At 45.9% G+C, this 13652-nt stretch overlaps 1 long non-coding RNA gene across 2 annotated transcripts in view; it reads right to left on the bottom strand.

Moving 5' to 3' along the window:
• Positions 1-955: 955 nt before the first annotated feature.
• LOC126999067 (uncharacterized) overlaps positions 956-13652 on the bottom strand; it is a 37836-nt gene continuing 25139 nt past the window's right edge. The window contains exons 2-3 of one of the 2 annotated variants that reach the window (XR_007753123.1): positions 1629-1844; positions 956-1231 (exon numbers count right to left, since the gene is read on the bottom strand). This is a non-coding gene — a long non-coding RNA (uncharacterized LOC126999067). The remainder of the gene's footprint in view (positions 1232-1628; positions 1845-13652) is intronic. The other variant, XR_007753122.1, reaches the window with a different exon arrangement.

The following is a 13652-nucleotide window of genomic DNA, read 5'->3' as shown; positions in this document are numbered from 1 at the left end:
ACAGACGTGCGGGTGAGCAGACAGATGGCGTGATAGCACAGCACATACTTATTATTACTAATAAATATTTTGCTCAACTATGAAGATACAGTGAGGCATGATGAGCCCGGATGACCATGGAGGAAGAAGGTCAACAGACGTGCGGGTAGTGAAACAGACAGACAGCCGGGTGAGTATTAGCACTTCCCTGCGTGACCTTCCGCGGCACTGTGTCTAATTAACAGTCCCGGAGGATGGGGCGTGTGGCCGCATCATGGCCGCTGCCTCATAATCATCTGCACACAAGCAAAACCTCCCTCGGCCTCACACAATGGATTCTCGGCACTGACCACTATACCCGGAGATTAAAGAACGGGCAGGCGAAATATACGCAGTGATGCTTCGTTCGTGCGTTCCACCGAGGGACTGGCATGTTACTCGTAGATTGCGCATACTAGATTCAATATTAAACCACATCAAACGGACAGAAAACACTTCCACGTAGTGATGTTTCGTTCATGCGTTTCATTGATCAACTGACGTATTGGCTGCAAACACTAAATTCTTGACACTTAAGCGGCATATCTAAAGATTGAAGGACGGGCAGATAAAATTGCACGTAGAGATATTGCGTTCGTGCGCATCATCGAGGCGCTGGCGTGTACAGGCTGCTCCGCTTAGGCAAACCTGGCGCACCTGGAACCAACGTCTTGGAAAGGTGGAGGAAGCTCTGAGGGAGACTGAGCGTGGTGAGGCCTTGACGGGAAGTGTTTGCGCAGGTGGGCTGAAAGGGGTGTAAGGACGGGGCTGATACATAAAAAATTGAAGTACCCTTTTTATAGGTCATTTGAGGGATAGGAAATGGTAAGGACGGAGTTGATGTATATCATTGTGAATTGCCCTTATCTATAGGCCATTTGTGCCACGGTATAGGGTAACGGAGGGGTTAAAAGATACTAGTCTGAAGTCTCCATATTTATGGCTCATTTATAGCATGGCACATGATGAGGCCAAGGGGTGAGGGGGAAGGTCTGCGTGGCGGTCGTGAGGGCAGACAAGGCGCCGCTGTTCCGTGTGTGCGGCGTCACGGCAAGAGCCAACCCTGACGAGCTGCAGGAAGGGTTGAGGGGGAGGGTCACGGCCCGGAGCGCTTCTGCCTCGCCTCGTGACACACACTCACGGCCGCGTCACGACCTCCACTCCTCATGTTGCTGTGGTGCATTACGCTCGCAAGTGTTAACACACTCCTCGTCTGGCAGCCGGTAGAGAGAACGCACGTAGAAGTAATGGGAGAGAGATTCACAGAGGTCATTCAAGTAAAACATAAATTCCATAAATGAAACAGAGAAACGGTAAGATTAATTAAAACTAAATAAATATATGAACAACAAAAATATATAGAATGGACAGTGGAAAAAAACAAATAGAGTAACAAGCTAAAATAGACAAAACTGAAAAAAAAATAAGAGTATAGGAATTCAATCCCAAAGGCAAAAAGATCAATGATGTAAAACAAGACATGAACCTAAAACCAAAGGAAAAGAAAGGAATTAAAAATAATCGAACCTCAAACTTGTCTGGTTACCGTAAAAAAAAAGAGAGAGAGAAACGGATGAAAGGACTGGACTCGGCGATTACGCGGCCCTCACCTGAAAACGGCGCAACACACCTGACTGCTTATACCTGCTCGGCGCACCTTTACTGACCCAGAGGTGAGGAGGCTTCCCGCGGCTCATCAAGGTCGGCCTCATGAAAGTAGCCTCCGGGACGGCGCTTCCTCACGACCTTCATCCAGGCTGTTTTCGAGCCCCTCAACACGCCGCCTTTCCCTTCCTCTAAAGCGACAAGGATTTCCTTTACCTCCGCTGAAAAATGTGCACACCTTCAATTTTATGCGTCAACAACAACAAATTGCTTCACACGACGTAATCTTATCACTGCACAAGATTCACTGTTGGCTTTACAAAGAAGAAACCATGAAATATTTATTACTGATACGACATATTTATTTCCCTTTCATTCATTTACTTGTTTTTTACAGATTTAGGTACGAAAAGAAAAATCCTGAAAATTTTAATATGTATTCAGGTCATTAATCTCCGCAGAAAGACGGAAAAAGAATACTCATATATCGTGAATGTCCCTGGGAAACGAGAGCTCTTGGGGGGCAACTTCGACCTGATTACTTTCAAGAACTAGAGCCCTTTCATAGTTCCCCGAGGCATTATTTCTTCTTTTCTTCCTCCTCTTTTTCCTCCTTTCTTTCTTGCTTCCTTGCGTAACTTTAACGAATTAACATCATCTTCCGGCGAGAGAGAATCTTTTCCCCTCACCTCTCCATCTTTTCCTTCACCTACTCCTTTCACTCCGTCTGCGCCTCTTCAGTTTCCTCCTCCTCCTCCTTATGTTCCTCCTCCTCCTCCTCCTCCTCACAAAGAAAAAAGGGCCATTCCAACTCAGCTATTTTCACGGTTACTCAATTTTGTTCCATGTTTCGTTTTCCGTCAGACCAGGCGCAGCAAATTCAGCTTTTCCGCCTAAAACCCCATTTTGACATCTATTATTTTCTTTCTTTCATTTTTTACTCCTCGGCACGTAAAGAAAACAAAAACTTGTACGATTTTTTCCCTTTTTTTTTCTTTCTTTGCCTTGTGTTCTGTGTTGTGTCTGGAAGTTTGGATGAGTTTGCGTTTTCTCTGCAAGTTTAGGTGTCGATCATGCATCATTCTCTTTGCCAGCCTTGTAAGCTGGTCCTCCTTCATTTTACCGGCGAGAGAGAGAGAGAGAGAGAGAGAGAGAGAGAGAGAGAGAATTATTCACAATACACTCACTCCCGTCGCTAGTCCTGAAGGCCGACAAAACGGGTCTTTCCTCCTTCCTTTTACCTCCGTCAAAATCATGATTCACCTTCTAGCTTAAGTCATTTTTATTCGCATCTTAAATTAAGAAGACGACCGGTAAACTCAACGACCCACAAAGATATGCAAGGATAGTCATCTTACACGTGACAGCTCCTTAGAACTAGCTAATTACCGCTCATAACAAGTTAATTTCCACTCAAAAGTAGTTGATTACCATAAATAATACCCTAAACATCACACACAAGCCCACAAACAAACACAAACACGCACATTACAGCATCAACATGGCCAGACAACTTGTTACGAACTCTTCCTTGAGCCTCGTGTCGCCGCTTCTTCAAGACAACTTCACGGTTCACCTCGCTCCTGAAAACCCAATTATCTTATCCCTTACACACACGGGCCCCCGGAAGACGGGAGAGGACGGGCGTCTGGAGGCTGGGAATAAAATAATACAGTTTCCCCCGCTCGCCGTGTCTGTTTCCCGTTTTCTGTGAGTGAATAAACCTTGGTGTGTATTTTACGAGGTCCGCGGGCGAGTCCAGAGTCTTTGTTGTCTCTTCCTGTGGAGCGTCTTGAGGGAAAATGCTCAGCTGCTCTTTGTGGCTGGGAGATGTGTGTGTGTGTGTGTGTGTGTGTGTGTGTCGGTAGGTAGGTACAGGTCTGAGGGAGGGGGACGCGCACACACACAAAAAATCTGTGGCAACGTATATAACCAAACCATTTTTTTGTTTACACTTAATCTGTCAAGTGTATAAATAGTTGCTCAGGGCCGCTTTCTAGTGATGGTCATATAGAGTTTTTCGCAACATGACTGTCTCGTTAAACACGTATGTTAGACTGTTTGTCTCGATTATGTCCGCCGCATTGCATCATATTCTTTTTGTGGTGTTTGTTTGTCCGCTGATGCACGCTCGCTATCTTTAGAGGTTTTCCTTGAGGCTGGGTGCTGAGCTGTATGTTTACATGCAGTGCGGAGGCCTTTCCTTATCGCAAATTTATCCTTGTAGGCAAATCCTCATCGTCACGGTGGCTAACGTTCGTGGCGCGACGTGAATATCAACAAGTCTGTGAGTCTGGCCTCGACGAGGGACTGGTTACGATGCGGCAACGGGCAAGCAACACGGGGTAGCCAACTGGCCTGCCGCGTGCACTGCTTCTTCTTAGTGGGGACGCTGGAGAGGGACGCAGTGAAGCAAATCATATATATTTATTTTGCATACGTTGGGAATCATAGACCTGCCTTGTGTGACGTGCAGCTGGAGGAAGATTTGTTATTCTACGGTTCTGAAGTGATAAATGTACGGAATTACAGGGAATGATGATTAATGAAAAGGAAAACGAATCTCGTCTCAGTGAAGGAAAGAAATGCGAGAATACATGTTAGAGCTGTAAATACGACGTGGATGGGTCAGTGGAACAAACGAAAGGACTAATGAGAGCCTTGTCTTGTCTCCCGAGTTCCGCTTCCCCGCCGTTATTCCTTTCACTCTTACTTGTCAACAGCTCTGACACACACACACACACACACACACACACACACACACACACACACACACATACAGTAAAAGGACTGGCTACCATCGCCGCCGCTGCCACGGGAAGTTAATGCAAAAAAGTTTGCGAGAGAACTTTTCTCGTATTCCTCGAGTAAATATTTGACGGAATACCTGATTTGGGAACTTGAAAGGAGAGGTGGCAATGCCTGCAAAAGTGAACGTAGTTCGAGGACAAAGAATGAAAGAGATGTTCGTTAATCCACAATCTACACGACCGATGTATACGTCATTGTCATGATGATGATTTTAAAGAAATATAGCGAAGTCGTAATAATACATTGTATTATATTAGCAGCCTTGTATGTGTTTCCACATCGCGATAACAGAAAACACAATCATTTGACTTTTTAAAAACATGTTCGTACTAGGCGAAGAGAGGAAAGAAAACCTTTGTTATGGAGAACTAGTTTGCTGGAGTGTAAAAACGCCCAGCCCGTTAGTGGAATAATCTCACACGTACTGGAGGCGTCGCTTACGTCAGCCGTCTGTCTCTAAGCCCCGACAGCCTGCTCGGCGGATTATCACCTGGTCTGTCCCACCTGCTCAGCCGTCCTTGTGCGCGGTGCGACAACCTGGTCCTGGCCGTGAGTACGAACCTTGTCCTCTTTTTCGCGCCCTCTAGCTCCTGTTCTTTCTTCAAGGAGACAAGGGACCCCATGCGTGCAAGAAAAGTGGCCTTGGTGCCTCCCTCCTTGCTCCTCTGACGGGATTATGTGAACCAAAAGGCAAACATCAGCAAACATTAGCGTGCCAACTCGGACAAGGGCGCGACAAGCCCGAATAGTCCATACTTCATTTTGTTTGCTAAAATATTGTCGATTTGAACTTTTTAAGTAAAAAATAAACTATGAAAATAATATATATATATATATATATATATATATATATATATATATATATATATATATATATATATATATATAAATATATATATAAATGTGTGTGTGTGTGTGTGTGTGTGTTTGTTAATGTTTCAAGTCAAATGAGCAATTCTCGCATAGTATTTTAGCTTTACCTAAACCTGTTTCTATATCTTGCAGAACAACGGAAACCATCAATGATGATTTGACACGGCGGAATGCAGGGCAACAGATACATAATGCCAAGAGTGACGTTATCATCAAGTGAAACGAGGGCGGAGGAAGCTTCACAAAATCACAGCCTGAGGCAATAAAAAGGGGGGGGGGGGGTACGCGGATGCCGCCAAGGTGAGCCGGACGCCAGGTTGAAGGAAGGCAGGTGGCGGCCGTCCCAGGGAAGTGAGCCGTGGGTGCTGTTTGGCAACGTCCTTTGTATGTCAGGTGAGGAAGCCTGGCCGGGAAAGGCGAGACGGGGGGAGTGTGGGAAGAAAAATACGAAAGGCGAGTGGCGATGGTGGGGGAGGAAGCGGCCAAGACTTGGAGGAGAAGGAGGGGAAGGAAGCAGAGAAGCAGGAAGGGAGGACGAGAAGGGACATCCAGGTGCTGGCAGGAGGAGGAACAGCAGCAGCAATCGCAACAGTACCCCGTGGGGCAGGGCCGCCGCACGCTGCGTCCATGTCCGTTATGCGCCGCCGGAGTCTCAGCGTTCGCACTTATCTCTGCCCTGCCGTCCAATTAGCGTAACTTATTGGGGGGAACTAAAGCATTAATTTTGCCCTCCTGTATTCCATTATCATCAGTTTTTACCGCGGTATTTTTTTCACGAGTGCTCCTTCCTCCTCGTTACACTGACACGCGAGTATATAAAACTACACTCGGAAACCCTTACAACGAGATACATCCGTGCTGCCGAGGGAGGAAAATATTTATTATTCAGTCCTCGAGTCTCGTAATAGCCACCCTTCCATGAGCTGCGTCCGTACACCAGAGGGAGGAAAGTACTTATATTTACTACAAGTCTTCGCGTTTTGTAATAATCACCTTCACACGACTATCGCCCTAACTCGCATTCTTGCCCCGCCACACCCACAGCCCCACAGAAAACAAGAGTCCTGGGGAGCCATACATTTCCCGCTCCCTTCCCCCCAACAGCTCTCCGCCCTCCGCCACCTACCGCTCCCCGCAGCTGACACATCCGCCGCCATATTTCACCTGATGAGATGCGTCCTTGAGTGACTCAGCAATATCTTTTAGTACCTGGGAGCTCGGGCGTCCGGCTGACTCAAGGTGATAGATTCTCATGCACCTCGGCAATCAAAACACTCGTCTTCCTTGGCTGTACTGAGGCGTCCGTGAAAGGTTATGGGGCAGGGAGAGGATGCACGTACTCCATATCTTTACTTTTCCTTTAATATATATGTCAGAAAGGTGAGGAAAGGGAAGTGGAGAGGGAAATAAGGTACCACAATGAAGAGACAAAAGAGGGGAGATGGGAAATGAAGATAGAAAAATGAGGTGCTACATTGGAGATTTGACAGAAAAGAGGGAAAGCAGAGAGAAAATAGTGAGGAAAGGGATTGGAAAAGGAGGATGAGGTACCGCAATGAAGAGACAAAAAAAAGAGGGAAAAAAGATATAAGGAGACAAACATTGAAGCGTTGCATTAGATATACCAGAAAAGAAGAAAACAGAGGGAAAAAGAGGGAAAAGAGGCCCCGTGGTGAAGAGACAGAAATAGCGGACGCGGGGGATCAAGTGCAGACATTAATCAAGGAGACACTGGCCGCGGCAACGATGGGAGTGACAAGGTAAACATCAGGGTGAGGCGGCACGAGGCTCAGGCGCCAGACGAGGGTGGGCGGTGGGCGGATGGGAGGCTTGAGTGATGGAGGGCGGGGAAGCGACGGGGAAAGGGACTACGTTGGGTGAGGGGTGTGTGTGGGACTGACAGGAGGGTGGGATAGGGCAGAGATTGGCGGGGTCGGGTGTGGTGTGGCTGGGAACAAGACCAACACACCCACCGCCCCTACACACCCACCGCCCCTACACACCCACCGCCTGAGTTATTACATTTCCCATCATCATTTCAACAAGCTCATCACGCGTCCGCTCCTCAAGGTCACGAACGGAGGACTAAATAAATCTTCTCCCCGTGGTTGGTAGTTGGTGTTTTCTTGTTGTTTCTGAAATGCGTGGCTCTCGTCCCATTCGTCCTTCTCCTCATGATTTATGGTTCTCTTTTTGTCTTATCTCTTGCTATTTCATCTTTTTTTCTTTTTTTGTTGTTGTTATAGATGGTTGGTTGGCTTTGTTTCTGATCCCATTTCCATTAATTTGTCATTGCTGTTGTTTTTTTCTGTCACCTACTTCCCTTTTTGCTTTCCATGTTTCCTTTTTTTTCTTTTACGTTATTTTTTTTGTGGATGGTTGGTAGGTTTTGTTTCCGTTCCCATTTCCATTATTTCTCATTGGCGTTAATTTCTTTTATGATGTACTACTTCCATTTTCCCTTTCGTATCTGTTGTTTTTATTACTCTAATACTTTGCAGCTTCCCTTACATGCATTTCATTTTTCTTATCCTTTAGTCTTGTGGGAAACTGCTTTTTTTCACTTAAATTTCAATTGCTCTTTCGATTGTTGCTCTTTAATACATTTTTTTGCGATACTACTTAGTTTATTCTGTTGTCCATTGCTTCAAAACCATTTTTTATACAATATCCCTTCTATCATTACTTGTGGTTATACGGGCATCATTTCCTTTTAATCTCTTCTTACCCTATATTCTACCTCCCCTAAAGCTCGCAACTACATATCTAATTTTTCTTATAATCCTCTACATTCACAGCCCGGAGCCACCCATCTCTCCGGCTCTTCAGTTCGCTGGACGGTGATGCGAACTCTCTTTGAGCCGAATCTTATCTGTCCCAACGATGATTGATGAAGGCGTGTGTCTCGGGCTCTCACACGCGGCGCCGAGCCTCGAGGGGCGGGCTGAAGAGGCGTTTGTACTTGGAATGCAAAGATCTGAAGAGTGCTACAGGGGGGAGGGTTGACATGTGTGTAAGTGGGTGAGGGGGTTGGGGAGAAGGGGGAGTGTGTGTGTGTGTGTGTGTGTGTGTGTGTGTGTGTGTGTGTGTGTGTGTGTGTGTGTGTGTGTGTGTGTGTGCGTGTGTCAGTGGGAGGTTTTCATGGGTGCGAATTCAACATGCAAGGACATAAATTTCTCTCTCTCTCTCTCTCTCTCTCTCTCTCTCTCTCTCTCTCTCTCTCTCTCTCTCTCTCTCTCTCTCTCTCTCTCTCTCTCTCTCTCTCTCTCTCTCTCTCTCGCTACAATACTTGACTCCTACCTCATGAATTGGAAACTTTCGCCGTAAAGGTTACAATCGGGAGATAAAATGCCGGCAACTTTAAGCGCGAACCTGACAACTCAAAATTTTCTTCCAGCGCACCGAGCAAAGCGAGGAGAGCAGGAGAGAAAGAAAACACCGCCGTACCGAAACTCAAAAGAACGATAGAACTACTAGAAAATGAAAAACGCATAAAAAAACAACGGAAAGCAAGACTAAAGTGCCATACCAAAACATAAAATAACAAATAGCAATACTGAAAAAAAGAAAACCCATGAAATCAAAGGAAAAGAAACTCCTGAATGCCATACCGAAACTGAAAGGACGATAGCAATACTGGAAAACGAAAAACACAACAGGACAACGAAAAAGAATCCCTAAACGCCGTACCAAAACTGCAAGAACGAATATCAAGGAATACTAGAAACGAAAAACAAAAGAACTACGGAAAAGAAACCCTAAATGATAACGTTGCGCGCCAGTCAAGACGAACCTCATCAAGTGGAATGAAATGACGACCTATATCCATTCCGAGCGTCAAGACTCAACGTCCCTCATTGAATCTCATCGTGCGGGATCAATAGAGGGCGGCGGGCGAGCCATCACTCACGGGCGGCGGCGAGGAGTGATTGGGAAGGTCAAAGAGAGACGGTTCATGCCTCCCCGTGGACGTGGAGACCGATAAATCACGCTTGAGGGACGCCCGAGGGATTGTGGTGAGAGTGTTCTTTGTTGTGTAGGGACAAGGCGTCGGGGGAGTGTGTGTGTGTGTGAGTGGAGTTGTTAAAGTAGGGAGGAGAAAAAGGTGTATACGTCCAACATGATACTGAAGATGTTCGTCGGCGTTGGGAGGGAGGCGATGACATGAACGAGTGACGCAAGAGACTTAAAATTGAAAGGAAAAGAAAGGCAAGGCCCAGTGGGAGTCAGGAAGATGTAGGAGGTAAGGACGAGGTGATGGAGACGCGTGAAGGGAGAGTGGCAAGGTCTGGGTGGAGGAGGGAATATGTGAAGGGCGAAAGGGAGTTTGAGGAAGATGTAGATCCTGGGGAGGTGATGGAGACGGGCGAGGTGAAAATGGTAAAGCGTGGAGGGGAGAAGGAATGAGGACTGACAGGACGAGAGGCTGGAGGACTATTTGAGGATGAGTGAAAAAGATGAGGAGCTGTTTGAGATGGGCGAAGAAAGGATGACAAGTTGAGGGAAAAATAGAAAAGTTGGTGTTGGAGAGAGGCGACGCGAAGATGGTGTGGCGAGGAAGAGAAAGAAAATAGGACAAATAGGAAATTGAAGAAATGTATGGAAAAGAAAAAATGTATAGTTGTTTGAGGCACACGAAGGATGACAAGGCAAAGGATGAATAGGATAGGAAAGATGTGTGTGTGTGTGTGTGTGTGTGTGTGTGTGTGTGTGTGTGTGTGTGTGTGTGTGTGTGTGTGTGTGTGTTGTTGTGAGATGTGGATGTATCCGAGTAGTGATGTAACGTCTCGGGACACACACACACACACACACACACACACACACACACACACATGTACCACTGATTTATCGCCTCTTGACGTTCAATACCCGGGCGAGGTTGAGCTTCTTGGCCGAGATAGCTAAGTTTAGAGGCAACGGCCATCAGGGGGACCGAGGCGAGGAGACCGTAGTAGGAGGTGATAAGTAGTGTGTGTGTGTGTGTGTGTGTGTGTGTGTGTGTGTGTGTGTGTGTGTGTTTATTTGCTTGGAGACGCGTGCCTGAGTGTAAATACAAACAATCATTAAACTATTAACCCAGAAAAGACACCACCACCACCACCACCTTAACCACCACCATCACCACCGCCACCACCACCATCACCACCACAATCACCATCACCACCGCCATCACCACCACCATCACCACCGCCATCACCACCATTTGAACGATTTGAACAATGAGTGAGATACCACAATCTAAGATAACACAGTCGTCTAACTCGGTCCCATTACATCACACGGTTTCGCTGCAAGGATTCTACCTCCAGACTTATACTTTTCGTTACCTTTAACTTGCGTTCTGATTGCCACACATGAGTTATCCCTTTATTTTTAGTTTTCTCTATGGGAAGCCAGGAGTTTAGAGGGAGCGGTGTGACGTCATTATAATCATCCATCCTACGCGTGAGACGATCGTGTATGCTTGGTCTGTGTGAGAAAAAGGTCCATATTCTTAAACGTATCCGTCTTCCAATACGACTATTTCCGGAGGCCACATAAAAGACTGACCTGGATTTCATAGGTTTTTTTTCCGCTTAAGATGCAAAAGCCGAGAAAAAACTATCACTAGCATCACAAAACAGTCCATGAAAATCCCAACAACTTCTACGAGAGGCTTTGCAAACGGGGAAACTGAGAGGCTGATATGTTTAATTATAAGGGCTACAGATTCCAGTGCTGATGTGTTGTAAGGATCCCGTGAGAGGTAATGATGCGTGTGAGTTGCTTTTCCTTCTCCTCCGCCCCATGACCACCACCCGCCGGAGACTCAACGCTATGAGAATAATTGAAAGGGCCAGCGTGTATCCTGACTCTTACATGGCACGCCCCTCCATGCTGTCAGTTCACCCCCTCCCCCCTCTCTCTCTCTCTCTCTCTCTCTCTCTCTCTCTCTCTCTCTCTCTCTCTCTCTCTCTCTCTCTCTCTCTCTCTCTCTCTCTCTCTCTCTCTCTCTCTCTCTCTCTCTCTCTCTCTCTCTCTCTCATGTACACCCGCTCATGTCATAAATATAATACAGTGACCAGCAGGCGAGACAAAGGAAGAAGGAATTCGATCAACATTCTCTTTATTTCTGTCTGTCGTCTTTCTTTAATACGTGATCGAGCTGAAGGTCACGCAACTGGGGCGTCTATAAAGCATGTGGCCCAGGTGTTAGTCTGAGGAATATAAAGAAAAAGAAAATTGTAAGTCGTGTCCTTGAGTATTGGTGACGAAGTAGTGATTCCCCGTGAGTGTAGGTTACAGTCAAGTTTGTGATAAATGTCTCTGTGTTATTTTGGAGGGGGAGGAGAACAAGGAGGAGGAGGAGGAGGAGGAGGAGGAGAAGGCAGAGGAGGAAGTGAGTGGTGGTGAAACATAAGTGGGACCGAGGAAGATACAAGGCAAACGAGAGAGAGAGAGAGAGAGAGAGAGAGAGAGAGAGAGAGAGAGAGAGAGAGAGAGAGAGAGAGAGAGAGAGAGAGAGAGAGAGAGAGAGAGAGAGAGAGAGAGAGAGAGAGAGAGAGAGAGAGAGAGAGAGAGAGAGAGAGAGAGAGAGAGAGAGAGAGAGAGAGAGAGATACACATAGAGGTATCTTGTTTAACGAATTCATCACTGTTTGCTTAACAGTGATGAATTATTATTTAGATATTGTGTTTGAAAGTGTTTGTTTTGGTCCTCAGAGAATACAGAGTTATGGACACCGCTACTCATCGCTTTGCGCGAAACTTTTTTGTCATTGAAATACCGGACGGCTTTTTCTGTAATCTCAGTTAGTATATCCATAAAACTAATAGTCTTTCACCCGAGCCTCAACCTTTACGACAGTGCTTAATTTTGTAAGCAGAAACACTCATTTCAGAGTTTTCATTTAAAGCAGTTGCCTACCAGGATGCTGAAACATTCTCCGGCCCTTCAGTTAAATTAAATGGCAAACCAGTCAGAGGAAACGGAAAATGTCAGGCCTCAATCAGTGACGGCTACTTACACTAGATTTAATACATCTATTATGTATTTCACAGATCACTGGCTTAGCATCAACTCACTTTAACGAAAAGAAATGCTCAGCCCGGCAGATACATCTACGTGTATCTACCTTAGAACTCTTTCAAGAGGGGAGCAGCAAGACGCCTCTCCTTCCGAAATGGACCCTCTCTTCTGACCACTGAGCGGGGCGTTTTCGTTTTTTTTCTCTCTCTCTCCCTCTCTTTTCAGTTGCTTCCATTACTGTAAAAACATCACCCTAAAACTCTCCTATTAATGTATGAGTTAAGAAAACTTTGTCCCGCCATGTTCTTAGAAGTTAGACAGGTTTGGCTGTGTAATATAAGTGTGTGTGTGTGTGTGTGTGTGTGTGTGTGTGTGTGTGTGTGTGTGTGTGTGTGTGTGTGTGTGTGTGTGTGTGTGTGTGTGTGTGTGCGTGTGTGTGTGTCTTTGTTGTCATGATTTTTCGTGTGGTGCATGCATGGTGAGTGCAGCGAGCAAATGAATTCTCGAATGTCGCAGCGAGTGTTGTAGTGAGGAATGTGTTGAATAACGATGTGATTCGTGGAAGTGTCCTGATGTGTGAGGAATAAGCTGCAATGTGTTGAGGGTAGTTTTGCAGTAGGTGTTGGGTGTCGTGTTGGAAGGTTTTGGGCCTCACTTTCCTCAGGTGTGTGTAGGCTGTGTGTGTGTGTGTAGGGTTTATTAATGATTAACGGACCATTTATACTTAACACGAGCCATAAAAATATATGTATCGATGCTCGTCCATACCAGTAATTTGCTTCACACCATTGCACAAACTTTCATCATCAAAATGTCGCGGCGGCAGAATTTACTTGCCTCCCTTTTCCATTATCGTTGACTGACACAATGTTGTTATTTTCTTTTTCGCTGTGACAAATATCAGTTACGGGCTTGGTCTAACTGGGCTTTCACTGCGTCTAGGAACACTAAAATAAACATAGCTCTGACATTTACTTCTATTATATCGTCTTCATTTCTTACTTTATTTTTTTATTTGGAAACCCTCAGCTTTTCATACGCGAAGGAGTACATTTTCTAAGCTTAATTTTTTGCTCAAAGTTATGATTTATTCTTTCCTTTTTAATTTCTCTCTCTCTCTCTCTCTCTCTCTCTCTCTCTCTCTCTCTCTCTCTCTCTCTCGTTTGCCTTGTATCTTCCTCGGGAAGGAAGGGAGTAGGCAGCATCGGTAAAGGTAACATATGATAGGAAAAAATAGGTGTTGGGACTGTGTGGCAAAGCAGAGGGGAGAAATGGACCTGCTGGAGCCTCCGCCCAAACGGACTCGACAGTTTGGTTGGACTATAACTGCGCTTCAC

Source organism: Eriocheir sinensis, chromosome 15 (genome assembly GCF_024679095.1).
Source record: "Eriocheir sinensis breed Jianghai 21 chromosome 15, ASM2467909v1, whole genome shotgun sequence".
NCBI classification, from domain to species: domain Eukaryota; kingdom Metazoa; phylum Arthropoda; class Malacostraca; order Decapoda; family Varunidae; genus Eriocheir; species Eriocheir sinensis.
The sequence above is the reverse complement of the archived record's forward strand: the minus strand, read 5'-3'. Positions and strand labels throughout refer to the sequence as shown.